Consider the following 26996-nt stretch of genomic DNA (forward strand, 5'->3'; position numbering starts at 1 on the left):
TGAGTGAAACTTATTCGAGTTCCCTTTGACGTCCCGAAGAGTGTCTTACAGAGTATAGATTGAATCTTTGAATGAAAATACCTCAGTAAAGGTACCTAGTATGTCACTAGACCTTTTTAATGTAAAAAGGTTGAATCTTTGAAAGAAAATGAGAGTTTTGAGATTAACTTATTCGAGTTATCTATGAAGTCGCGAAGCGTGTTTTAATGACTAAAGATTAAATCTTTGAATGAAAATACCTCAACAAAGGAACCTATTATATGACTAAACCTTTTTAATGTATACAGATTGAATCTTTGAAAGAAAATGAGAGTTTTGAATGAAACTTATTTGAGTTCCTTTTGACGTCCCGAAGAGTGTCTTAATGAGTAAAAATAGAATCTTTGAAAGAAACTACCTCAATAAAGGTACATTACCAGACCTTTTTAATGCATAAACGTTGAATCTTTGAAAGAAAATGTGAGTATTGATTTGAACTTATTCGAGTTACTTATGAAGTGGCGAAGAGTGTTTTAAGGAGTAAAGATCGAATCTTTGATTGAAAATATCTTAATAAAAGTACATTTTATGTCATGAAATCTTTTTAATGCATATAGATTGAATCTTTCAAACAAAACAAGAGTTTGAATTTAAAATTATTCGTGTTACCTTGTAGTCGCGAAGAGTGTTTTAATGAGTATATGTTGAATCTTTAAATGAAAGTACCTCAATAAAGGTACCTTTTAGGTCACTAGACCTTTTCAATGTATAAAGATTGAATCTTTGAAAGAAAATGAGGTTTTTGAGTTAAACTTATTCGAGTTCCATTTGACGTCCCGTAGAGTGTTTTACAGAGTAAAGATTGAATCTTTGAACGAAAATACCTTAATAAAGGTACCTAGTATGTCACTAGACCTTTTTAATGTAAAAAGATTGAATCTCTGAAATGAAATGTTAGTTTAGAGATTAACTTATTCGAGTTACCTATGAAGTCGCGAATCGTGCTGTAATGACTAAATATTAAATCGTTGAATGAAAATATCTCAACAAATGAACCTATTATGTGACTAGACCTTTTTCATGTATAAAGATTGAATCTTTTAAAGAAAATGAGAGTTTTGAGTGAAACTTATTCGAGTTCCCTTTGACGTTCCGAAGAGTGTTTTACAGAGTATAGATTGAATCTTTGAATGAAAATACCTCAGTAGAGGTACCTTGTTTGTCACTAGACCTTTTAAAGGTAAAAAGAATGAATCTTTGAAAGAAAATGGGAGTTTTGAGATTAACTTATTCGAGTTATCTATGAAGTCGCGAAGCGTGTTTTAATGACTAAAGATTAAATCTTTGAATGAAAATACCTCTATAAAGGAACCTATTATATAACTAAACCTTATTAATGTATACAGATTGAATCTTTGAAAGAAAATGGGAGTTTTGAATGAAACTTATTCGAGTTCCTTTTAACGTCCCGAAGAGTGTTTTGATGAGTAAAAATAGAATATATGAATGAAAATACCTCAATAAAGGTGCCTATTGTGTTACCAGACCTTTTTAATGCATAAACGTTGAATCTTTGAAAGAAAATAAAAGTATTGATTTAAACTTATTCGAGTTACTTATGAAGTGGCGAAGAGTGTTTTAATGAGTAAAGATCGAATCTTTGATTGAAAATATCTCAATTAAAGTACCTTTTATGTCATTAAACCTTTTTAATGCATATAGATTGAATCTTTGAAACAAAACAAGAGTTTGAATTTAAAATTATTCGTGTTACCTAGTAGTCGCGAAGAGTGTTTTAATGAGTTTATGTTGAATCTTTAAATGAAAGTACCTCAATAAAGGTACCTTTTATGTCACTAGACCTTTTCAATGTATAAAGATTGAATCTTTGAAAGAAAATGAGGTTTTTGAGTTAAACTTATTCGAGTTCCCTTTGACGTCCCGTAGAGTGTTAAAGAGAGTAAAGATTGAATCTTTGAACGAAAATACCTCAATAAAGGTATCTAGTTTGTCACTAGACCTTTTTAATGTAAAAAGATTGAATCTCTGAAAAAAAATGATAGTTTAGAGATTAACTTATTCGAGTTACCTATGAAGTCGCGAATCGTGTTGTAATGACTAAATATTAAACCTTTGAATGAAAATATCTCAACAAAGGAACTTATTATGTGACTAGACCTTTTTAATGTATAAAGATTGAATCTTTTGAAGAAAATGAGAGTTTTGAGTGAAACCTATTCGAGTTCCCTTTGACGTCCCGAGGAGTGTCTTACAGAGTATAGATTGAATCTTTGAATGAAAATACCTCAGTAAAGGTACCTTGTATGTCACTAGACCTTTTTAATGTAAAAAGGTAGAATCTTTGAAAGAAAATGAGAGTTTTGAGATTAACTTATTCGAGTTATCTATGAAGTCGCGAAGCATGTTTTAACGACTAAAGATTAAATCTTTGAATGAAAATACTTCAATAAAGATACATTACCAGACCTTTTTAATACATAAACGTTGAATTTTTGAAAGAAAATAAGAGTATTGATCTAAACTTTTTCGAGTTACTTATGAAGTGGCGAAGAGTGTTTTAATGAGTAAAGATCGAATCTTTGATTGAAAATATCTCAATAAAAGTACATTTTATGTCATTAAACCTTTTTAATGCATATAGATTGAATCTTTGAAACAAAACAAGAGTTTGAATTTAAAATAATTCGTGTTACCTAGTAGTCTCGAAGAGTGTTTTAATGTGTATATGTTGAATCTTTAAATGAAAGTACCTCAATAAAGGTACCTTTTATGTCACTAGACCTTTTCAATGTATAAAGATTGAATCTTTGAAAGAAAATGAGGTTTTTGAGTTAAACTTATTCGAGTTCCCTTCGACGTCCCGTAGAGTGTTTTACAGAGTAAAGATTGAATCTTTGAACGAAAATACCTCAATAAAGGTACCTAGTTTGTCACTAGACCTTTTTAATGTAAAAAGATTGAATCTCTGAAAAAAAATGATAGTTTAGAGATAAACTTATTCGAGTTACCTATGAAGTCGCGAATCGTGTTGTAATGACTAAATATTAAACCTTTGAATGAAAATATCTCAACAAAGGAACTTATTATGTGACCAGACCTTTTTAATGTATAAAGATTGAATCTTTTGAAGAAAATGAGAGTTTTGAGTGAAACTTATTCGAGTTCCCTTTGACGTCCCAAAGAGTGTCTTACAGAGTATAGATTGAATCTTTGAATGAAAATACCTCAGTAAAGGTACCTAGTATGTCACTAGACCTTTTTAATGTAAAAAGGTTGAATCTTTGAAAGAAAATGAGAGTTTTGAGATTAACTTATTCGAGTTATCTATGAAGTCGCGAAGCGTGTTTTAATGACTAAAGATTAAATCTTTGAATGAAAATACCTCAACAAAGGAACCTATTATATGACTAAACCTTTTTAATGTATACAGATTGAACTTTGAAAGAAAATGAGAGTTTTGAATGAAACTTATTTGAGTTCCTTTTGACGTCCCGAAGAGTGTCTTAATTTGTAAAAATAGAATCTTTGAAAGAAAATACCTCAATAAAGGTACATTACCAGACCTTTTTAATGCATAAACGTTGAATCTTTGAAAGAAAATATGAGTATTGATTTGAACATATTCGAGTTACTTATGAAGTGGCGAAGAGTGTTTTAAGGAGTAAAGATCGAATCTTTGATTGAAAATATCTTAATAAAAGTACATTTTATGTCATGAAACCTTTTTAATGCATATAGATTGAATCTTTGAAACAAAACAAGAGTTTGAATTTAAAATTATTCGTGTTACCTTGTAGTCGCGAAGAGTGTTTTAATGAGTATATGTTGAATCTTTAAATGAAAGTACCTCAATAAAGGTACCTTTTATGTCAGTAGACCTTTTCAATGTATAAAGATTGAATCTTCGAAAGAAAATGAGGTTTTTGAGTTAAACTTATTCGAGTTCCATTTGACGTCCCGTAGAGTGTTTTACAGAGTAAAGATTGAATCTTTGAACGAAAATACCTTAATAAAGGTACCTAGTATGTCACTAGACCTTTTTAATGTAAAAAGATTGAATCTCTGAAATGAAATGTTAGTTTAGAGATTAACTTATTCGAGTTACCTATGAAGTCGCGAATCGTGTTGTAGTGACTAAATATTAAATCGTTGAATGAAAATATCTCAACAAATGAACCTATTATGTGACTAGACCTTTTTAATGTATAAAGATTGAATCTTTTGAAGAAAATGAGAGTTTTGAGTGAAACTTATTCGAGTTCCCTTTGACGTTCCGAAGAGTGTTTTACAGAGTATAGATTGAATCTTTGAATGAAAATACCTCAGTAGAGGTACCTTGTTTGTCATTAGACCATTTTAAGGTAAAAAGAATGAATCTTTGAAAGAAAATGGGAGTTTTGAGATTAACTTATTCGAGTTATCTATGAAGTCGCGAAGCGTGTTTTAATGACTAAAGATTAAATCTTTGAATGAAAATACCTCAATAAAGGAACCTATTATATGACTAAACCTTATTAATGTATACAGATTGAATCTTTGAAAGAAAATGAGAGCTTTGGATGAAACTTATTCGAGTTCCTTTTAACGTCCCGAAGAGTGTTTTGATGAGTAAAAATAGAATATATGAATGAAAATACCTCAATAAAGGTACCTATTGTGTTACCAGACCTTTTTAATGCATAAACGTTGAATCTTTGAAAGAAAATAAAAGTATTGATTTAAACTTATTCGAGTTACTTATGAAGTGGCGAAGAGTGTTTTAATGAGTAAAGATCGAATCTTTGATTAAAAATATCTCAATTAAAGTACATTTTATGTCATTAAACCTTTTTAATGCATATAGATTGAATCTTTGAAACCAAACAAGAGTTTGAATTTAAAATTATTCGTGTTACCAAGAAGTCTCGAAGAGTGTTTTAATGTGTAGATGTTGAATCTTTAAATGAAAGTACCTCAATAAAGGTACCTTTTATGTCACTAGACCTTTTCAATGTATAAAGATTGAATCTTTGAAAGAAAATGAGGTTTTTGAGTTAAACTTATTCGAGTTCCCTTCGACGTCCCGTAGAGTGTTTTACAGAGTAAAGATTGAATTTTTGAACGAAAATACCTCAACAAAGGTACCTAGTTTGTCACTAGACCTTTTTAATGTAAAAAGATTGAATCTCTGAAAAAAAAATGATAGTTTAGAGATTAACTTTTTCGAGTTACCTATGAAGTCGCGAATCGTGTTGTAATGACTAAATATTAAACCTTTGAATGAAAATATCTCAACAAAGGAACTTATTATGTGACTAGACCTTTTTAATGTATAAAGATTGAATCTTTTGAAGAAAATGAGAGTTTTGAATGAAACTTATTCGAGTTCCCTTTGACGTCCCGAAGAGTGTCTTACAGAGTATAGATTGAATCTTTGAATGAAAATACCTCAGTAAAGGTACCTAGTATGTCACTAGACCTTTTTAATGTAAAAAGGTTTAATCTTTGAAAGAAAATGAGAGTTTTGAGATTAACTTATTCGAGTTATCTATGAAGTCGCGAAGCGTGTTTTAATGACTAAAGATTAAATCTTTGAATGAAAATACCTCAACAAAGGAACCTATTATATGACTAAACCTTTTTAATGTATACAGATTGAATCTTTAAAAGAAAATGAGAGTTTTGAATGAAACTTATTTGAGTTCCTTTTGACGTCCCGAAGAGTGTCTTAATGAGTAAAAATAGAATCTTTGAAAGAAAATACCTCAATAAAGGTACATTACCAGACCTTTTAAATGCATAAACGTTGAATCTTTGAAAGAAAATATGAGTATTGATTTGAACTTATTCGAGTTACTTATGAAGTGGCGAAGAGTGTTTTAATGAGTAAAGATCGAATCTTTGATTGAAAATATCTTAATAAAAGTACATTTTATGTCATGAAACCTTTTTAATGCATATAGATTGAATCTTTGAAACAAAACAAGAGTTTGAATTTAAAATTATTCGTGTTCCCTTGTAGTCGCGAAGAGTGTTTTAATGAGTATATGTTGAATCTTTAAATGAAAGTACGTCAATAAAGGTACCTTTTATGCCACTAGACCTTTTCAATGTATAAAGATTGAATCTTTGAAAGAAAATGAGGTTTTTGAGTTAAACTTATTCGAGTTCCATTTGACGTCCCGTAGAGTGTTTTACAGAGTAAAGATTGAATCTTTGAACGAAAATACCTTAATAAAGGTACCTAGTATGTCACTAGACCTTTTTAATGTAAAAAGATTGAATCTCTGAAATGAAATGTTAGTTTAGAGATTAACTTATTCGAGTTACCTATGAAGTCGCGAATCGTGTTGTAATGACTAAATATTAAATCGTTGAATGAAAATATCTCAACAAATGAACCTATTATGTGACTAGACCTTTTTAATGTATAAAGATTGAATCTTTTGAAGAAAATGAGAGTTTTGAGTGAAACTTATTCGAGTTCCCTTTGACGTCCCGAAGAGTGTCTTACAGAGTATAGATTGAATCTTTGAATGAAAATACCTCAGTAAAGGTACCTAGTATGTCACTAGACCTTTTTAATGTAAAAAGGTTGAATCTTTGAAGGAAAATGAGAGTTTTGAGATTAACTTATTCGAGTTATCTATGAAGTCACGAAGCGTGTTTTAATGACTGAAGATTAAATCTTTGAATGAAAATACCTCAACAAAGGAACCTATTATATGACTAAACCTTTTTAATGTATACAGATTGAATCTTTGAAAGAAAATGAGAGTTTTGAATGAAACTTATTTGAGTTCCTTTTGACGTCCCGAAGAGTGTCTTAATGAGTAAAAATAGAATCTTTGAAAGAAACTACCTCAATAAAGGTACATTACCAGACCTTTTTAATGCATAAACGTTGAATCTTTGAAAGAAAATGTGAGTATTGATTTGAACTTATTCGAGTTACTTATGAAGTGGCGAAGAGTGTTTTAAGGAGTAAAGATCGAATCTTTGATTGAAAATATCTTAATAAAAGTACATTTTATGTTATGAAATCTTTTTAATGCATACAGATTGAATCTTTGAAACAAAACAAGAGTTTGAATTTAAAATTATTCGTGTTACCTTGTAGTCGCGAAGAGTGTTTTAATGAGTATATGTTGAATCTTTAAATGAAAGTACGTCAATAAAGGTACCTTTTATGTCACTAGACCTTTTCAATGTATAAAGATTGAATCTTTGAAAGAAAATGAGGTTTTTGAGTTAAACTTATTCGAGTTCCATTTGACGTCCCGTAGAGTGTTTTACAGAGTAAAGATTAAATCTTTGAACGAAAATACCTTAATAAAGGTACCTAGTATGTCACTAGACCTTTTTAATGTAAAAAGATTGAATCTCTGAAATGAAATGTTAGCTTAGAGATTAACTTATTCGAGTTACCTAAGAAGTCGCGAATCGTGTTGTAATGACTAAATATTAAATCGTTGAATGAAAATATCTCAACAAATGAACCTATTATGTGACTAGACCTTTTTAATGTATAAAGATTGAATCTTTTGAAGAAAATGAGAGTTTTGAGTGAAACTTATTCGAGTTCCCTTTGACGTCCCGAAGAGTGTCTTACAGAGTATAGATTGAATCTTTGAATGAAAATACCTCAGTAAAGGTACCTAGTATGTCACTAGACCTTTTTAATGTAAAAAGGTTGAATCTTTGAAAGAAAATGAGAGTTTTGAGATTAATTTATTCGAGTTATCTATGAAGTCACGAAGCGTGTTTTAATGACTAAAGATTAAATCTTTGAATGAAAATACCTCAACAAAGGAACCTATTATATGACTAAACCTTTTTATTGTATACAGATTGAATCTTTGAAAGAAAATGAGAGTTTTGAATGAAACTTATTTGAGTTCCTTTTGACGTCCCGAAGAGTGTCTTAATGAGTAAAAATAGAATCTTTGAAAGAAAATACCTCAATAAAGGTACATTACCAGACCTTTTAAATGCATAAACGTTGAATCTTTGAAAGAAAATAAAAGTATTGATTTAAACTTATTCGAGTTACTTATGAAGTGGCGAAGAGTGTTTTAATGAGTAAAGATCGAATCTTTGATTGAAAATATCTCAATAAAAGTACCTTTTATGCCAATAAACCTTTTTAATGCATATAGATTGAATCTTTGAAACAAAACAAGAGTTTGAATTTAAAATTATTCGTGTTACCTAGTAGTCTCGAAGAGTGTTTTAATGTGTATATGTTGAATCTTTAAATGAAAGTACCTCAATAAAGGTACCTTTTATGTCACTAGACCTTTTCAATGTATAAAGATTGAATCTTTGAAAGAAAATGAGGTTTTTGAGTAAAACTTATTCGAGTTCCCTTCGACGTCCCGTAGAGTGTTTTACAGAGTAAAGATTGAATCTTTGAACGAAAATACCTCAATAAAGGTACCTAGTTTGTCACTAGACCTTTTTAATGTAAAAAGATTGAATCTCTGAAAAAAAATGATAGTTTAGAGATTAACTTGTTCGAATTACCTATGAAGTCGCGAATCGTGTTGTAATGACTAAATATTAAACCTTTGAATGAAAATATCTCAACAAAGGAACTTATTATGTGACTAGACCTTTTTAATGTATAAAGATTGAATCTTTTGAAGAAAATGAGAGTTTTGAGTGAAACTTATTCGAGTTCCCTTTGACGTCCCGAAGAGTGTCTTACAGAGTATAGATTGAATCTTTGAATGAAAATACCTCAGTAAAGGTACCTAGTATGTCACTAGACCTTTTTAATATAAAAAGGTTGAATCTTTGAAAGAAAATGAGAGTTTTGAGATTAACTTATTCGAGTTATCTATGAAGTCGCGAAGCGTGTTTTAATGACTAAAGATTAAATCTTTGAATGAAAATACCTCAACAAAGGAACCTATTATATGACTAAACCTTTTTAATGTATACAGATTGAATCTTTGAAAGAAAATGAGAGTTTTGAATGAAACTTATTTGAGTTCCTTTTGACGTCCCGAAGAGTGTCTTAATGAGTAAAAATAGAATCTTTGAAAGAAACTACCTCAATAAAGGTACATTACCAGACCTTTTTAATGCATAAACGTTGAATCTTTGAAAGAAAATGTGAGTATTGATTTGAACTTATTCGAGTTACTTATGAAGTGGCGAAGAGTGTTTTAAGGAGTAAAGATCGAATCTTTGATTGAAAATATCTTAATAAAAGTACATTTTATGTCATGAAATCTTTTTAATGCATATAGATTGAATCTTTCAAACAAAACAAGAGTTTGAATTTAAAATTATTCGTGTTACCTTGTAGTCGCGAAGAGTGTTTTAATGAGTATATGTTGAATCTTTAAGTGAAAGTACCTCAATAAAGGTACCTTTTAGGTCACTAGACCTTTTCAATGTATAAAGATTGAATCTTTGAAAGAAAATGAGGTTTTTGAGTTAAACTTATTCGAGTTCCATTTGACGTCCCGTAGAGTGTTTTACAGAGTAAAGATTGAATCTTTGAACGAAAATACCTTAATAAAGGTACCTAGTATGTCACTAGACCTTTTTAATGTAAAAAGATTGAATCTTTGAAATGAAATGTTAGTTTAGAGATTAACTTATTCGAGTTACCTATGAAGTCGCGAATCGTGCTGTAATGACTAAATATTAAATCGTTGAATGAAAATATCTCAACAAATGAACCTATTATGTGACTAGACCTTTTTCATGTATAAAGATTGAATCTTTTAAAGAAAATGAGAGTTTTGAGTGAAACTTATTCGAGTTCCCTTTGACGTTCCGAAGAGTGTTTTACAGAGTATAGATTGAATCTTTGAATGAAAATACCTCAGTAGAGGTACCTTGTTTGTCACTAGACCTTTTAAAGGTAAAAAGAATGAATCTTTGAAAGAAAATGGGAGTTTTGAGATTAACTTATTCGAGTTATCTATGAAGTCGCGAAGCGTGTTTTAATGACTAAAGATTAAATCTTTGAATGAAAATACCTCAATAAAGGAACCTATTATATGACTAAACCTTATTAATGTATACAGATTGAATCTTTGAAAGAAAGTGGGAGTTTTGAATGAAACTTATTCGAGTTCCTTTTAACGTCCCGAAGAGTGTTTTAATGAGTAAAAATAGAATATATGAATGAAAATACCTCAATAAAGGTGCCTATTGTGTTACCAGACCTTTTTAATGCATAAACGTTGAATCTTTGAAAGAAAATAAAAGTATTGATTTAAACTTATTCGAGTTACTTATGAAGTGGCGAAGAGTGTTTTAATGAGTAAAGATCGAATCTTTGATTGAAAATATCTCAATTAAAGTACCTTTTATGTCATTAAACCTTTTTAATGCATATAGATTGAATCTTTGAAACAAAACAAGAGTTTGAATTTAAAATTATTCGTGTTACCTAGTAGTCGCGAAGAGTGTTTTAATGAGTTTATGTTGAATCTTTAAATGAAAGTACCTCAATAAAGGTACCTTTTATGTCACTAGACCTTTTCAATGTATAAAGATTGAATCTTTGAAAGAAAATGAGGTTTTTGAGTTAAACTTATTCGAGTTCCCTTTGACGTCCCGTAGAGTGTTATACAGAGTAAAGATTGAATCTTTGAACGAAAATACCTCAATAAAGGTATCTAGTTTGTCACTAGACCTTTTTAATGTAAAAAGATTGAATCTCTGAAAAAAAATGATAGTTTAGAGATTAACTTATTCGAGTTACCTATGAAGTCGCGAATCGTGTTGTAATGACTAAATATTAAACCTTTGAATGAAAATATCTCAACAAAGGAACTTATTATGTGACTAGACCTTTTTAATGTATAAAGATTGAATCTTTTGAAGAAAATGAGAGTTTTGAGTGAAACCTATTCGAGTTCCCTTTGACGTCCCGAGGAGTGTCTTACAGAGTATAGATTGAATCTTTGAATGAAAATACCTCAGTAAAGGTACCTTGTATGTCACTAGACCTTTTTAATGTAAAAAGGTAGAATCTTTGAAAGAAAATGAGAGTTTTGAGATTAACTTATTCGAGTTATCTATGAAGTCGCGAAGCATGTTTTAATGACTAAAGATTAAATCTTTGAATGAAAATACTTCAATAAAGATACATTACCAGACCTTTTTAATACATAAACGTTGAATTTTTGAAAGAAAATAAGAGTATTGATCTAAACTTTTTCGAGTTACTTATGAAGTGGCGAAGAGTGTTTTAATGAGTAAAGATCGAATCTTTGATTGAAAATATCTCAATAAAAGTACATTTTATGTCATTAAACCTTTTTAATGCATATAGATTGAATCTTTGAAACAAAACAAGAGTTTGAATTTAAAATAATTCGTGTTACCTAGTAGTCTCGAAGAGTGTTTTAATGTGTATATGTTGAATCTTTAAATGAAAGTACCTCAATAAAGGTACCTTTTATGTCACTAGACCTTTTCAATATATAAAGATTGAATCTTTGAAAGAAAATGAGGTTTTTGAGTTAAACTTATTCGAGTTCCCTTCGACGTCCCGTAGAGTGTTTTACAGAGTAAAGATTGAATCTTTGAACGAAAATACCTCAATAAAGGTACCTAGTTTGTCACTAGACCTTTTTAATGTAAAAAGATTGAATCTCTGAAAAAAAATGATAGTTTAGAGATAAACTTATTCGAGTTACCTATGAAGTCGCGAATCGTGTTGTAATGACTAAATATTAAACCTTTGAATGAAAATATCTCAACAAAGGAACTTATTATGTGACCAGACCTTTTTAATGTATAAAGATTGAATCTTTTGAAGAAAATGAGAGTTTTGAGTGAAACTTATTCGAGTTCCCTTTGACGTCCCGAAGAGTGTCTTACAGAGTATAGATTGAATCTTTGAATGAAAATACCTCAGTAAAGGTACCTAGTATGTCACTAGACCTTTTTAATGTAAAAAGGTTGAATCTTTGAAAGAAAATGAGAGTTTTGAGATTAACTTATTCGAGTTATCTATGAAGTCGCGAAGCGTGTTTTAATGACTAAAGATTAAATCTTTGAATGAAAATACCTCAACAAAGGAACCTATTATATGACTAAACCTTTTTAATGTATACAGATTGAACTTTGAAAGAAAATGAGAGTTTTGAATGAAACTTATTTGAGTTCCTTTTGACGTCCCGAAGAGTGTCTTAATTTGTAAAAATAGAATCTTTGAAAGAAAATACCTCAATAAAGGTACATTACCAGACCTTTTTAATGCATAAACGTTGAATCTTTGAAAGAAAATATGAGTATTGATTTGAACATATTCGAGTTACTTATGAAGTGGCGAAGAGTGTTTTAAGGAGTAAAGATCGAATCTTTGATTGAAAATATCTTAATAAAAGTACATTTTATGTCATGAAACCTTTTTAATGCATATAGATTGAATCTTTGAAACAAAACAAGAGTTTGAATTTAAAATTATTCGTGTTACCTTGTAGTCGCGAAGAGTGTTTTAATGAGTATATGTTGAATCTTTAAATGAAAGTACCTCAATAAAGGTACCTTTTATGTCAGTAGACCTTTTCAATGTATAAAGATTGAATCTTCGAAAGAAAATGAGGTTTTTGAGTTAAACTTATTCGAGTTCCATTTGACGTCCCGTAGAGTGTTTTACAGAGTAAAGATTGAATCTTTGAACGAAAATACCTTAATAAAGGTACCTAGTATGTCACTAGACCTTTTTAATGTAAAAAGATTGAATCTCTGAAATGAAATGTTAGTTTAGAGATTAACTTATTCGAGTTACCTATGAAGTCGCGAATCGTGTTGTAGTGACTAAATATTAAATCGTTGAATGAAAATATCTCAACAAATGAACCTATTATGTGACTAGACCTTTTTAATGTATAAAGATTGAATCTTTTGAAGAAAATGAGAGTTTTGAGTGAAACTTATTCGAGTTCCCTTTGACGTTCCGAAGAGTGTTTTACAGAGTATAGATTGAATCTTTGAATGAAAATACCTCAGTAGAGGTACCTTGTTTGTCATTAGACCATTTTAAGGTAAAAAGAATGAATCTTTGAAAGAAAATGGGAGTTTTGAGATTAACTTATTCGAGTTATCTATGAAGTCGCGAAGCGTGTTTTAATGACTAAAGATTAAATCTTTGAATGAAAATACCTCAATAAAGGAACCTATTATATGACTAAACCTTATTAATGTATACAGATTGAATCTTTGAAAGAAAATGAGAGCTTTGGATGAAACTTATTCGAGTTCCTTTTAACGTCCCGAAGAGTGTTTTGATGAGTAAAAATAGAATATATGAATGAAAATACCTCAATAAAGGTACCTATTGTGTTACCAGACCTTTTTAATGCATAAACGTTGAATCTTTGAAAGAAAATAAAAGTATTGATTTAAACTTATTCGAGTTACTTATGAAGTGGCGAAGAGTGTTTTAATGAGTAAAGATCGAATCTTTGATTAAAAATATCTCAATTAAAGTACATTTTATGTCATTAAACCTTTTTAATGCATATAGATTGAATCTTTGAAACCAAACAAGAGTTTGAATTTAAAATTATTCGTGTTACCAAGAAGTCTCGAAGAGTGTTTTAATGTGTAGATGTTGAATCTTTAAATGAAAGTACCTCAATAAAGGTACCTTTTATGTCACTAGACCTTTTTAATGTATAAAGATTGAATCTTTGAAAGAAAATGAGGTTTTTGAGTTAAACTTATTCGAGTTCCCTTCGACGTCCCGTAGAGTGTTTTACAGAGTAAAGATTGAATTTTTGAACGAAAATACCTCAACAAAGGTACCTAGTTTGTCACTAGACCTTTTTAATGTAAAAAGATTGAATCTCTGAAAAAAAAATGATAGTTTAGAGATTAACTTTTTCGAGTTACCTATGAAGTCGCGAATCGTGTTGTAATGACTAAATATTAAACCTTTGAATGAAAATATCTCAACAAAGGAACTTATTATGTGACTAGACCTTTTTAATGTATAAAGATTGAATCTTTTGAAGAAAATGAGAGTTTTGAATGAAACTTATTCGAGTTCCCTTTGACGTCCCGAAGAGTGTCTTACAGAGTATAGATTGAATCTTTGAATGAAAATACCTCAGTAAAGGTACCTAGTATGTCACTAGACCTTTTTAATGTAAAAAGGTTTAATCTTTGAAAGAAAATGAGAGTTTTGAGATTAACTTATTCGAGTTATCTATGAAGTCGCGAAGCGTGTTTTAATGACTAAAGATTAAATCTTTGAATGAAAATACCTCAACAAAGGAACCTATTATATGACTAAACCTTTTTAATGTATACAGATTGAATCTTTGAAAGAAAATGAGAGTTTTGAATGAAACTTATTTGAGTTCCTTTTGACGTCCCGAAGAGTGTCTTAATGAGTAAAAATAGAATCTTTGAAAGAAAATACCTCAATAAAGGTACATTACCAGACCTTTTAAATGCATAAACGTTGAATCTTTGAAAGAAAATATGAGTATTGATTTGAACTTATTCGAGTTACTTATGAAGTGGCGAAGAGTGTTTTAATGAGTAAAGATCGAATCTTTGATTGAAAATATCTTAATAAAAGTACATTTTATGTCATGAAACCTTTTTAATGCATATAGATTGAATCTTTGAAACAAAACAAGAGTTTGAATTTAAAATTATTCGTGTTCCCTTGTAGTCGCGAAGAGTGTTTTAATGAGTATATGTTGAATCTTTAAATGAAAGTACGTCAATAAAGGTACCTTTTATGCCACTAGACCTTTTCAATGTATAAAGATTGAATCTTTGAAAGAAAATGAGGATTTTGAGTTAAACTTATTCGAGTTCCATTTGACGTCCCGTAGAGTGTTTTACAGAGTAAAGATTGAATCTTTGAACGAAAATACCTTAATAAAGGTACCTAGTATGTCACTAGACCTTTTTAATGTAAAAAGATTGAATCTCTGAAATGAAATGTTAGTTTAGAGATTAACTTATTCGAGTTACCTATGAAGTCGCGAATCGTGTTGTAATGATTAAATATTAAATCGTTGAATGAAAATATCTCAACAAATGAACCTATTATGTGACTAGACCTTTTTAATGTATAAAGATTGAATCTTTTGAAGAAAATGAAAGTTTTGAGTGAAACTTATTCGAGTTCCCTTTGACGTCCCGAAGAGTGTCTTACAGAGTATAGAATGAATCTTTGAATGAAAATACCTCAGTAAAGGTACCTAGTATGTCACTAGACCTTTTTAATGTAAAAAGGCTGAATCTTTGAAGGAAAATGAGAGTTTTGAGATTAACTTATTCGAGTTATCTATGAAGTCACGAAGCGTGTTTTAATGACTGAAGATTAAATCTTTGAATGAAAATACCTCAACAAAGGAACCTATTATATGACTAAACCTTTTTAATGTATACAGATTGAATCTTTGAAAGAAAATGAGAGTTTTGAATGAAACTTATTTGAGTTCCTTTTGACGTCCCGAAGAGTGTCTTAATGAGTAAAAATAGAATCTTTGAAAGAAACTACCTCAATAAAGGTACATTACCAGACCTTTTTAATGCATAAACGTTGAATCTTTGAAAGAAAATGTGAGTATTGATTTGAACTTATTCGAGTTACTTATGAAGTGGCGAAGAGTGTTTTAAGGAGTAAAGATCGAATCTTTGATTGAAAATATCTTAATAAAAGTACATTTTATGTTATGAAATCTTTTTAATGCATACAGATTGAATCTTTGAAACAAAACAAGAGTTTGAATTTAAAATTATTCGTGTTACCTTGTAGTCGCGAAGAGTGTTTTAATGAGTATATGTTGAATCTTTAAATGAAAGTACGTCAATAAAGGTACCTTTTATGTCACTAGACCTTTTCAATGTATAAAGATTGAATCTTTGAAAGAAAATGAGGTTTTTGAGTTAAACTTATTCGAGTTCCATTTGACGTCCCGTAGAGTGTTTTACAGAGTAAAGATTGAATCTTTGAACGAAAATACCTTAATAAAGGTACCTAGTATGTCACTAGACCTTTTTAATGTAAAAAGATTGAATCTCTGAAATGAAATGTTAGCTTAGAGATTAACTTATTCGAGTTACCTATGAAGTCGCGAATCGTGTTGTAATGACTAAATATTAAATCGTTGAATGAAAATATCTCAACAAATGAACCTATTATGTGACTAGACCTTTTTAATGTATAAAGATTGAATCTTTTGAAGAAAATGAGAGTTTTGAGTGAAACTTATTCGAGTTCCCTTTGACGTCCCGAAGAGTGTCCTACAGAGTATAGATTGAATCTTTGAATGAAAATACCTCAGTAAAGGTACCTAGTATGTCACTAGACCTTTTTAATGTAAAAAGGTTGAATCTTTGAAAGAAAATGAGAGTTTTGAGATTAACTTATTCGAGTTATCTATGAAGTCACGAAGCGTGTTTTAATGACTAAAGATTAAATCTTTGAATGAAAATACCTCAACAAAGGAACCTATTATATGACTAAACCTTTTTATTGTATACAGATTGAATCTTTGAAAGAAAATGAGAGTTTTGAATGAAACTTATTTGAGTTCCTTTTGACGTCCCGAAGAGTGTCTTAATGAGTAAAAATAGAATCTTTGAAAGAAAATACCTCAATAAAGGTACATTACCAGACCTTTTAAATGCATAAACGTTGAATCTTTGAAAGAAAATAAAAGTATTGATTTAAACTTATTCGAGTTACTTATGAAGTGGCGAAGAGTGTTTTAATGAGTAAAGATCGAATCTTTGATTGAAAATATCTCAATAAAAGTACCTTTTATGCCAATAAACCTTTTTAATGCATATAGATTGAATCTTTGAAACAAAACAAGAGTTTGAATTTAAAATTATTCGTGTTACCTAGTAGTCTCGAAGAGTGTTTTAATGTGTATATGTTGAATCTTTAAATGAAAGTACCTCAATAAAGGTACCTTTTATGTCACTAGACCTTTTCAATGTATAAAGATTGAATCTTTGAAAGAAAATGAGGTTTTTGAGTAAAACTTATTCGAGTTCCCTTCGACGTCCCGTAGAGTGTTTTACAGAGTAAAGATTGAATCTTTGAACGAAAATACCTCAATAAAGGTACCTAGTTTGTCACTAGACCTTTTTAATGTAAAAAGATTGAATCTCTGAAAAAAAATGATAGTTTAGAGATTAACTTGTTCGAATTACCTATGAAGTCGCGAATCGTGTCGTAATGACTAAATATTAAACCTTTGAATGAAAATATCTCAACAAAGGAACTTATTATGTGACTAGACCTTTTTAATGTATAAAGATTGAATCTTTTGAAGAAAATGAGAGTTTTGAGTGAAACTTATTCGAGTTCCCTTTGACGTCCCGAAGAGTGTCTTACAGAGTATAGATTGAATCTTTGAATGAAAATACCTCAGTAAAGGTACCTAGTATGTCACTAGACCTTTTTAATGTAAAAAGGTTGAATCTTTGAAAGAAAATGAGAGTTTTGAGATTAACTTATTCGAGTTATCTATGAAGTCGCGAAGCGTGTTTTAATGACTAAAGATTAAATCTTTGAATGAAAATACCTCAACAAAGGAACCTATTATATGACTAAACCTTTTTAATGTATACAGATTGAATCTTTGAAAGAAAATGAGAGTTTTGAATGAAACTTATTTGAGTTCCTTTTGACGTCCCGAAGAGTGTCTTAATGAGTAAAAATAGAATCTTTGAAAGAAACTACCTCAATAAAGGTACATTACCAGACCTTTTTAATGCATAAACGTTGAATCTTTGAAAGAAAATGTGAGTATTGATTTGAACTTATTCGAGTTACTTATGAAGTGGCGAAGAGTGTTTTAAGGAGTAAAGATCGAATCTTTGATTGAAAATATCTTAATAAAAGTACATTTTATGTCATGAAATCTTTTTAATGCATATAGATTGAATCTTTCAAACAAAACAAGAGTTTGAATTTAAAATTATTCGTGTTACCTTGTAGTCGCGAAGAGTGTTTTAATGAGTATATGTTGAATCTTTAAATGAAAGTACGTCAATAAAGGCACCTTTTATGTCACTAGACCTTTTCAATGTATAAAGATTGAATCTTTGAAAGAAAATGAGGTTTTTGAGTTAAACTTATTCGAGTTCCATTTGACGTCCCGTAGAGTGTTTTACAGAGTAAAGATTGAATCTTTGAACGAAAATACCTTAATAAAGGTACCTAGTATGTCACTAGACCTTTTTAATGTAAAAAGATTGAATCTCTGAAATGAAATGTTAGCTTAGAGATTAACTTTTTCGAGTTACCTATGAAGTCGCGAATCGTGTTGTAATGACTAAATATTAAATCGTTGAATGAAAATATCTCAACAAATGAACCTATTATGTGACTAGACCTTTTTAATGTATAAAGATTGAATCTTTTAAAGAAAATGAGAGTTTTGAGTGAAACTTATTCGAGTTCCCTTTGACGTTCCGAAGAGTGTTTTACAGAGTATAGATTGAATCTTTGAATGAAAATACCACAGTAGAGGTACCTTGTTTGTCACTAGACCTTTTTAAGGTAAAAAGAATGAATCTTTGAAAGAAAATGGGAGTTTTGAGATTAACTTATTCGAGTTATCTATGAAGTCGCGAAGCGTGTTTTAATGACTAAAGATTAAATCTTTGAATGAAAATAACTCAATAAAGGAACCTATTATATGACTAAACCTTATTAATGTATACAGATTGAATCTTTGAAAGAAAATGAGAGTTTTGAATGAAACTTATTCGAGTTCCTTTTAACGTACCGAAGAGTGTTTTGATGAGTAAAAATAGAATATATGAATGAAAATACCTCAATAAAGGTACCTAATGTGTTACCAAACCTTTTTAATGCATAAACGTTGAATCTTTGAAAGAAAATAAAAGTATTGATTTAAACTTATTCGAGTTACTTATGAAATGGCGAAGAGTATTTTAATGAGTAAAGATCGAATCTTTGATTGAAAATATCTCAATAAAAGTACCTTTTATGTCATTAAACCTTTTTAATGCATATAGATTGAATCTTTGAAACAAAACAAGAGTTTGAATTTAAAATTATTCGTGTTACCTAGTAGTCGCGAAGAGTGTTTTAATGAGTTTATGTTGAATCTTTAAATGAAAGTACCTCAATAAAGGTACCTTTTATGTCACTAGACCTTTTCAATGTATAAAGATTGAATTTTTGAAAGAAAATGAGGTTTTTGAGTTAAACTTATTCGAGTTCCCTTTGACGTCCCGTAGAGTGTTAACAGAGTAAAGATTGAATCTTTGAACGAAAATACCTCAATAAAGGTATCTAGTTTGTCACTAGACCTTTTTAATGTAAAAAGATTGAATCTCTGAAAAAAAATGATAGTTTAGAGATTAACTTATTCGAGTTACCTATGAAGTCGCGAATCGTGTTGTAATGACAAAATATTAAACCTTTGAATGAAAATATCTCAACAAAGGAACTTATTGTGTGACTAGACCTTTTTAATGTATAAAGATTGAATCTTTTGAAGAAAATGAGAGTTTTGAGTGAAACTTATTCGAGTTCCCTTTGACGTCCCGAAGAGTGTCTTACAGAGTATAGATTGAATCTTTGAATGAAAATACCTCAGTAAAGGTACCTTGTATGTCACTAGACCTTTTTAATGTAAAAAGGTAGAATCTTTGAAAGAAAATTAGAGTTTTGAGATTAACTTATTCGAGTTATCTATGAAGTCGCGAAGCATGTTTTAATGACTAAAGATTAAATCTTTGAATGGAAATATCTCAATAATGGAACCTATTATATTACTAAACCTTTTTAGTGTATACAGATTGAATCTTCGAAAGAAAATGAGAGTTTTGAATGAAACTTATTCGAGTTCCTTTTGACGTCCCGAAGAGTGTTTTAATAAGTAAAAATAGAACCTTTGAATGAAAATACCTCAATAAAGATACATTACCCGACCTTTTTAATGCATAAACGTTGAATCTTTGAAAGAAAATAAGAGTATTGATCTAAAATTTTTCGAGTTACTTATGAAGTGGCGAAGAGTGTTTTAATGAGTAAAGATCGAATCTTTGATTGAAAATATCTCAATAAAAGTACATTTTATGTCATTAAACCTTTTTAATGCATATAGATTGAATCTTTGAAACAAAACAAGAGTTTGAATTTAAAATTATTCGTGTTACCTAGTAGTCTCGAAGAGTGTTTTAAAGTGTATATGTTGAATCTTTAAATGAAAGTACCTCAATAAAGGTACCTTTTATGTCACTAGACCTTTTCAATGTATAAAGATTGAATCTTTGAAATAAAATGAGGTTTTTGAGTAAAACTTATTCGAGTTCCCTTCGACGTCCCGTAGAGTGTTTTACAGAGTAAAGATTGAATCTTTGAACGAAAATACCTCAATAAAGGTACCTAGTTTGTCACTAGACCTTTTTAATGTAAAAAGATTGAATCTCTGAAAAAAAATGATAGTTTAGAGATTAACTTGTTCGAGTTACCTATGAAGTCGCGAATCGTGTTGTAATGACTAAATATTAAACCTTTGAATGAAAATATCTCAACAAAGGAACTTATTATGTGATTAGACCTTTTTAGTGTATAAAGATTGAATCTTTTGAAGAAAATGAGAGTTTTGAGTGAAACTTATTCGAGTTCCCTTTGACGTCCCGAAGAGTGTCTTACAGAGTATAGATTGAATCTTTGAATGAAAATACCTCAGTAAAGGTACCTAGTATGTCACTAGACCTTTTTAATGTAAAAAGGTTGAATCTTTGAAAGAAAATGAGAGTTTTGAGTTTAACTTATTCGAGTTATCTATGAAGTCGCGAAGCGTGTTTTAATGACTAAAGATTAAATCTTTGAATGAAAATACCTCAACAAAGGAACCTATTATATGACTAAACCTTTTTAATGTATACAGATTGAATATTTGAAAGAAAATGAGAGTTTTGAATGAAACTTATTTGAGTTCCTTTTGACGTCCCGAAGAGTGTCTTAATGAGTAAAAATAGAATCTTTGAAAGAAACTACCTCAATAAAGGTACATTACCAGACCTTTTTAATGCATAAACGTTGAATCTTTGAAAGAAAATGTGAGTATTGATTTGAACTTATTCGAGTTACTTATGAAGTGGCGAATAGTGTTTTAAGGAGTAAAGATCGAATCTTTGATTGAAAATATCTTAATAAAAGTACATTTTATGTCATGAAATCTTTTTAATGCATATAGATTGAATCTTTGAAACAAAACAAGAGTTTGAATTTAAAATTATTCGTGTTACCTTGTAGTCGCGAAGAGTGTTTTAATGAGTATATGTTGAATCTTTAAATGAAAGTACGTCAATAAAGGTACCTTTTATGTCACTAGACCTTTTCAATGTATAAAGATTGAATCTTTGAAAGAAAATGAGGTTTTTGAGTTAAACTTATTCGAGTTCCATTTGACGTCCCGTAGAGTGTTTTACCGAGTAAAGATTGAATCTTTGGACGAAAATACCTTAATAAAGGTACCTAGTATGTCACTAGACCTTTTTAATGTAAAAAGCTTGAATCTCTGAAATGAAATGTTAGCTTAGAGATTAACTTATTCGAGTTACCTATGAAGTCGCGAATCGTGTTGTAATGACTAAATATTAAATCGTTGAATGAAAATATCTCAACAAATGAACCTATTATTTGACTAGACCTTTTTAATGTATAAAGATTGAATCTTTTAAAGAAAATGGGAGTTTTGAGTGAAACTTATTCGAGTTCCCTTTGACGTTCCGAAGAGTGTTTTACAGAGTATAGATTGAATCTTTGAATGAAAATACCACAGTAGAGGTACCTTGTTTGTCACTAGACCTTTTTAAGGTAAAAAGAATGAATCTTTGAAAGAAAATGGGAGTTTTGAGATTAACTTATTCGAGTTATCTATGAAGTCGCGAAGCGTGTTTTAATGACTAAAGATTAAATCTTTGAATGAAAATACCTCAATAAAGGAACCTATTATATGACTAAACCTTATTAATGTATACAGATTGAATCTTTGAAAGAAAATGAGAGTTTTGAATGAAACTTATTCGAGTTCCTTTTAACGTACCGAAGAGTGTTTTGATGAGTAAAAATAGAATATATGAATGAAAATACCTCAATAAAGGTATCTAATGTGTTACCAAACCTTTTTAATGCATAAACGTTGAATCTTTGAAAGAAAATAAAAGTATTGATTTAAACTTATTCGAGTTACTTATGAAGTGGCGAAGAGTATTTTAAAGAATAAAGATCGAATCTTTGATTGAAAATATCTCAATAAAAGTACCTTTTATGTCATTAAAGCTTTTTAATGCATATAGATTGAATCTTTGAAACAAAACAAGAGTTTGAATTTAAAATTATTCGTGTTACCTAGTAGTCGCGAAGAGTGTTTTAATGAGTTTTTGTTGAATCTTTAAATGAAAGTACCTCAATAAAGGTACATTTTATGTCACTAGACCTTTTCAATGTATAAAGATTGAATCTTTGAAAGAAAATGAGGTTTTTGAGTTAAACTTATTCGAGTTCCCTTTGACGTCCCGTAGAGTGTTATACAGAGTAAAGATTGAATCTTTGAACGAAAATACCTCAATAAAGGTATCTAGTTTGTCACTAGACCTTTTTAATGTAAAAAGATTGAATCTCTGAAAAAAAAATGATAGTTTAGAGATTAACTTATTCGAGTTACCTATGAAGTCGCGAATCGTGTTGTAATGACTAAATATTAAACCTTTGAACGAAAATATCTCAACAAAGGAACTTATTATGTGACTAGACCTTTCTAATGTATAAAGATTGAATCTTTTGAAGAAAATGAGAGTTTTGAGTGAAACTTATTCGAGTTCCCTTTGACGTCCCGAAGAGTGTCTTACAGAGTATAGATTGAATCTTTGAATGAAAATAACTCAGTAAAGGTACCTTGTATGTCACTAGACCTTTTTAATGTAAAAAGGTAGAATCTTTGAAAGAAAATGGGAGTTTTGAGATTAACTTATTCGAGTTATCTATGAAGTCGCGAAGCATGTTTTAATGACTAAAGATTAAATCTTTGAATGGAAATATCTCAATAATGGAACCTATTATATTACTAAACCTTTTTAATGTATACAGATTGAATCTTCGAAAGAAAATGAGAGTTTTGAATGAAACTTATTCGAGTTCCTTTTGACGTCCCGAAGAGTGTTTTAATAAGTAAAAATAGAATCTTTGAATGAAAATACCTCAATAAAGATACATTACCCGACCTTTTTAATGCATAAACGTTGAATCTTTGAAAGAAAATAAGAGTATTGATCTAAAATTTTTCGAGTTACTTATGAAGTGGCGAAGAGTGTTTTAATGAGTAAAGATCGAATCTTTGATTGAAAATATCTCAATAAAAGTACATTTTATGTCATTAAACCTTTTTAATGCATATAGATTGAATCTTTGAAACAAAACAAGAGTTTGAATTTAAAATTATTCGTGTTACCTAGTAGTCTCGAAGAGTGTTTTAATGTGTATATGTTGAATCTTTAAATGAAAGTACCTCAATAAAGGTACCTTTTATGTCACTAGACCTTTTCAATGTATAAAGATTGAATCTTTGAAATAAAATGAGGTTTTTGAGTAAAACTTATTCGAGTTCCCTTCGATGTCCTGTAGAGTGTTTTACAGAGTAAAGATTGAATCTTTGAACGAAAGTACCTCAATAAAGGTACCTAGTTTGTCACTAGACCTTTTTAATGTAAAAAGATTGAATCTCTGAAAAAAAATGATATTTTAGAGATTAACTTGTTCGAGTTACCTATGAAGTCGCGAATCGTGTTGTAATGACTAAATATTAAACCTTTGAATGAAAATATCTCAACAAAGGAACTTATTATGTGATTAGACCTTTTTAGTGTATAAAGATTGAATCTTTTGAAGAAAATGAGAGTTTTGAGTGAAACTTATTCGAGTTCCCTTTGACGTCCCGAAGAGTGTCTTACAGAGTATAGATTGAATCTTTGAATGAAAATACCTCAGTAAAGGTACCTAGTATGTCACTAGACCTTTTTAATGTAAGAAGATTGAATCTTTGAAAGAAAATGAGAGTTTTGAGATTAACTTATTCGAGTTATCTATGAAGTCGCGAAGCGTGTTTTAATGACTAAAGATTAAATCTTTGAATGAAAATACCTCAACAAAGGAACCTATTATATGACTAAACCTTTTTAATGTATACAGATTGAATCTTTGAAAGAAAATGAGAGTTTTGAATGAAACTTATTTGAGTTCCTTTTGACGTCCCGAAGAGTGTCTTAATGAGTAAAAATAGAATCTTTGAAAGAAACTACCTCAATAAAGGTACATTACCAGACCTTTTTAATGCATAAACGTTGAATCTTTGAAAGAAAATGTGAGTATTGATTTGAACTTATTCGAGTTACTTATGAAGTGGCGAAGAGTGTTTTAAGGAGTAAAGATCGAATCTTTGATTGAAAATATCTTAATAAAAGTACATTTTATGTCATGAAATCTTTTTAATGCATATAGATTGAATCTTTCAAACAAAACAAGAGTTTGAATTTAAAATTATTCGTGTTACCTTGTTGTCGCGAAGAGTGTTTTAATGAGTATATGTTGAATCTTTAAATGAAAGTACGTCAATAAAGGTACCTTTTATGTCACTAGACCTTTTCAATGTATAAAGATTGAATCTTTGAAAGAAAATGAGATTTTTGAGTTAAACTTATTCGAGTTCCATTTGACGTCTCGTAGAGTGTTTTACAGAGTAAAGATTGAATCTTTGAACGAAAATACCTTAATAAAGGTACCTAGTATGTCACTAGACCTTTTTAATGTAAAAAGTTTGAATCTCTGAAATGAAATGTTAGCTTAGAGATTAACTTATTCGAGTTACCTATGAAGTCGCGAATCGTGTTGTAATGACTAAATATTAAATCGTTGAATGAAAATATCTCAACAAATGAACCTATTATTTGACTAGACCTTTTTAATGTATAAAGATTGAATCTTTTAAAGAAAATGAGAGTTTTGAGTGAAACTTATTCGAGTTCCCTTTGACGTTCCGAAGAGTGTTTTACAGAGTATAGATTGAATCTTTGAATGAAAATACCACAGTAGAGGTACCTTGTTTGTCACTAGACCTTTTTAAGGTAAAAAGAATGAATCTTTGAAAGAAAATGGGAGTTTTGAGACTAACTTATTCGAGTTATCTATGAAGTCGCGAAGCGTGTTTTAATGACTAAAGATTAAATCTTTGAATGAAAATACCTCAATAAAGGAACCTATTATATGACTAAACCTTATTAATGTATACAGATTGAATCTTTGAAAGAAAATGAGAGTTTTGAATGAAACTTATTCGAGTTCCTTTTAACGTACCGAAGAGTGTTTTGATGAGTAAAAATAGAATATATGAATGAAAATACCTCAATAAAGGTACCTAATGTGTTACCAAACCTTTTTAATGCATAAACGTTGAATCTTTGAAAGAAAATAAAAGTATTGATTTAAACTTATTCGAGTTACTTATGAAGTGGCGAAGAGTATTTTAATGAGTAAAGGTCGAATCTTTGATTGAAAATATCTCAATAAAAGTACCTTTTATGTCATTAAACCTTTTTAATGCATATAGATTGAATCTTTGAAACAAAACAAGAGTTTGAATTTAAAATTATTCGTGTTACCTAGTAGTCGCGAAGAGTGTTTTAATGAGTTTATGTTGAATCTTTAAATGAAAGTACCTCAATAAAGGTACCTTTTATGTCACTAGACCTTTTCAATGTATAAAGATTGAATCTTTGAAAGAAAATGAGGTTTTTGAGTTAAACTTATTCGAGTTCCCTTTGACGTCCCGTAGAGTGTTATACAGAGTAAAGATTGAATCTTTGAACGAAAATACCTCAATAAAGGTATCTAGTTTGTCACTAGACCTTTTTAATGTAAAAAGATTGAATCTCTGAAAAAAAAATGATAGTTTAGAGATTAACTTATTCGAGTTACCTATGAAGTCGCGAATCGTGTTGTAATGACTAAATATTAAACCTTTGAACGAAAATATCTCAACAAAGGAACTTATTATGTGACTAGACCTTTCTAATGTATAAAGATTGAATCTTTTGAAGAAAATGAGAGTTTTGAGTGAAACTTATTCGAGTTCCCTTTGACGTCCCGAAGAGTGTCTTACAGAGTATAGATTGAATCTTTGAATGAAAATAACTCAGTAAAGGTACCTTGTATGTCACTAGACCTTTTTAATGTAAAAAGGTAGAATCTTTGAAAGAAAATGGGAGTTTTGAGATTAACTTATTCGAGTTATCTATGAAGTCGCGAAGCATGTTTTAATGACTAAAGATTAAATCTTTGAATGGAAATATCTCAATAATGGAACCTATTATATTACTAAACCTTTTTAATGTATACAGATTGAATCTTCGAAAGAAAATGAGAGTTTTGAATGAAACTTATTCGAGTTCCTTTTGACGTCCCGAAGAGTGTTTTAATAAGTAAAAATAGAATCTTTGAATGAAAATACCTCAATAAAGATACATTACCCGACCTTTTTAATGCATAAACGTTGAATCTTTGAAAGAAAATAAGAGTATTGATCTAAAATTTTTCGAGTTACTTATGAAGTGGCGAAGAGTGTTTTAATGAGTAAAGATCGAATCTTTGATTGAAAATATCTCAATAAAAGTACATTTTATGTCATTAAACCTTTTTAATGCATATAGATTGAATCTTTGAATCAAAACAAGAGTTTGAATTTAAAATTATTCGTGTTACCTAGTAGTCTCGAAGAGTTTTTTAATGTGTATATGTTGAATCTTTAAATGAAAGTACCTCAATAAAGGTACCTTTTATGTCACTAGACCTTTTCAATGTATAAAGATTGAATCTTTGAAATAAAATGAGGTTTTTGAGTAAAACTTATTCGAGTTCCCTTCGACGTCCCGTAGAGTGTTTTACAGAGTAAAGATTGAATCTTTGAACGAAAATACCTCAATAAAGGTACCTAGTTTGTCACTAGACCTTTTTAATGTAAAAA

Source organism: Cornus florida, unplaced genomic scaffold (assembly GCF_030987335.1).
Source record: "Cornus florida cultivar Cherokee Brave unplaced genomic scaffold, ASM3098733v1 CherokeeBrave_3.0.0_Hap2_Chr08, whole genome shotgun sequence".
Lineage (NCBI taxonomy): Eukaryota > Viridiplantae > Streptophyta > Magnoliopsida > Cornales > Cornaceae > Cornus > Cornus florida.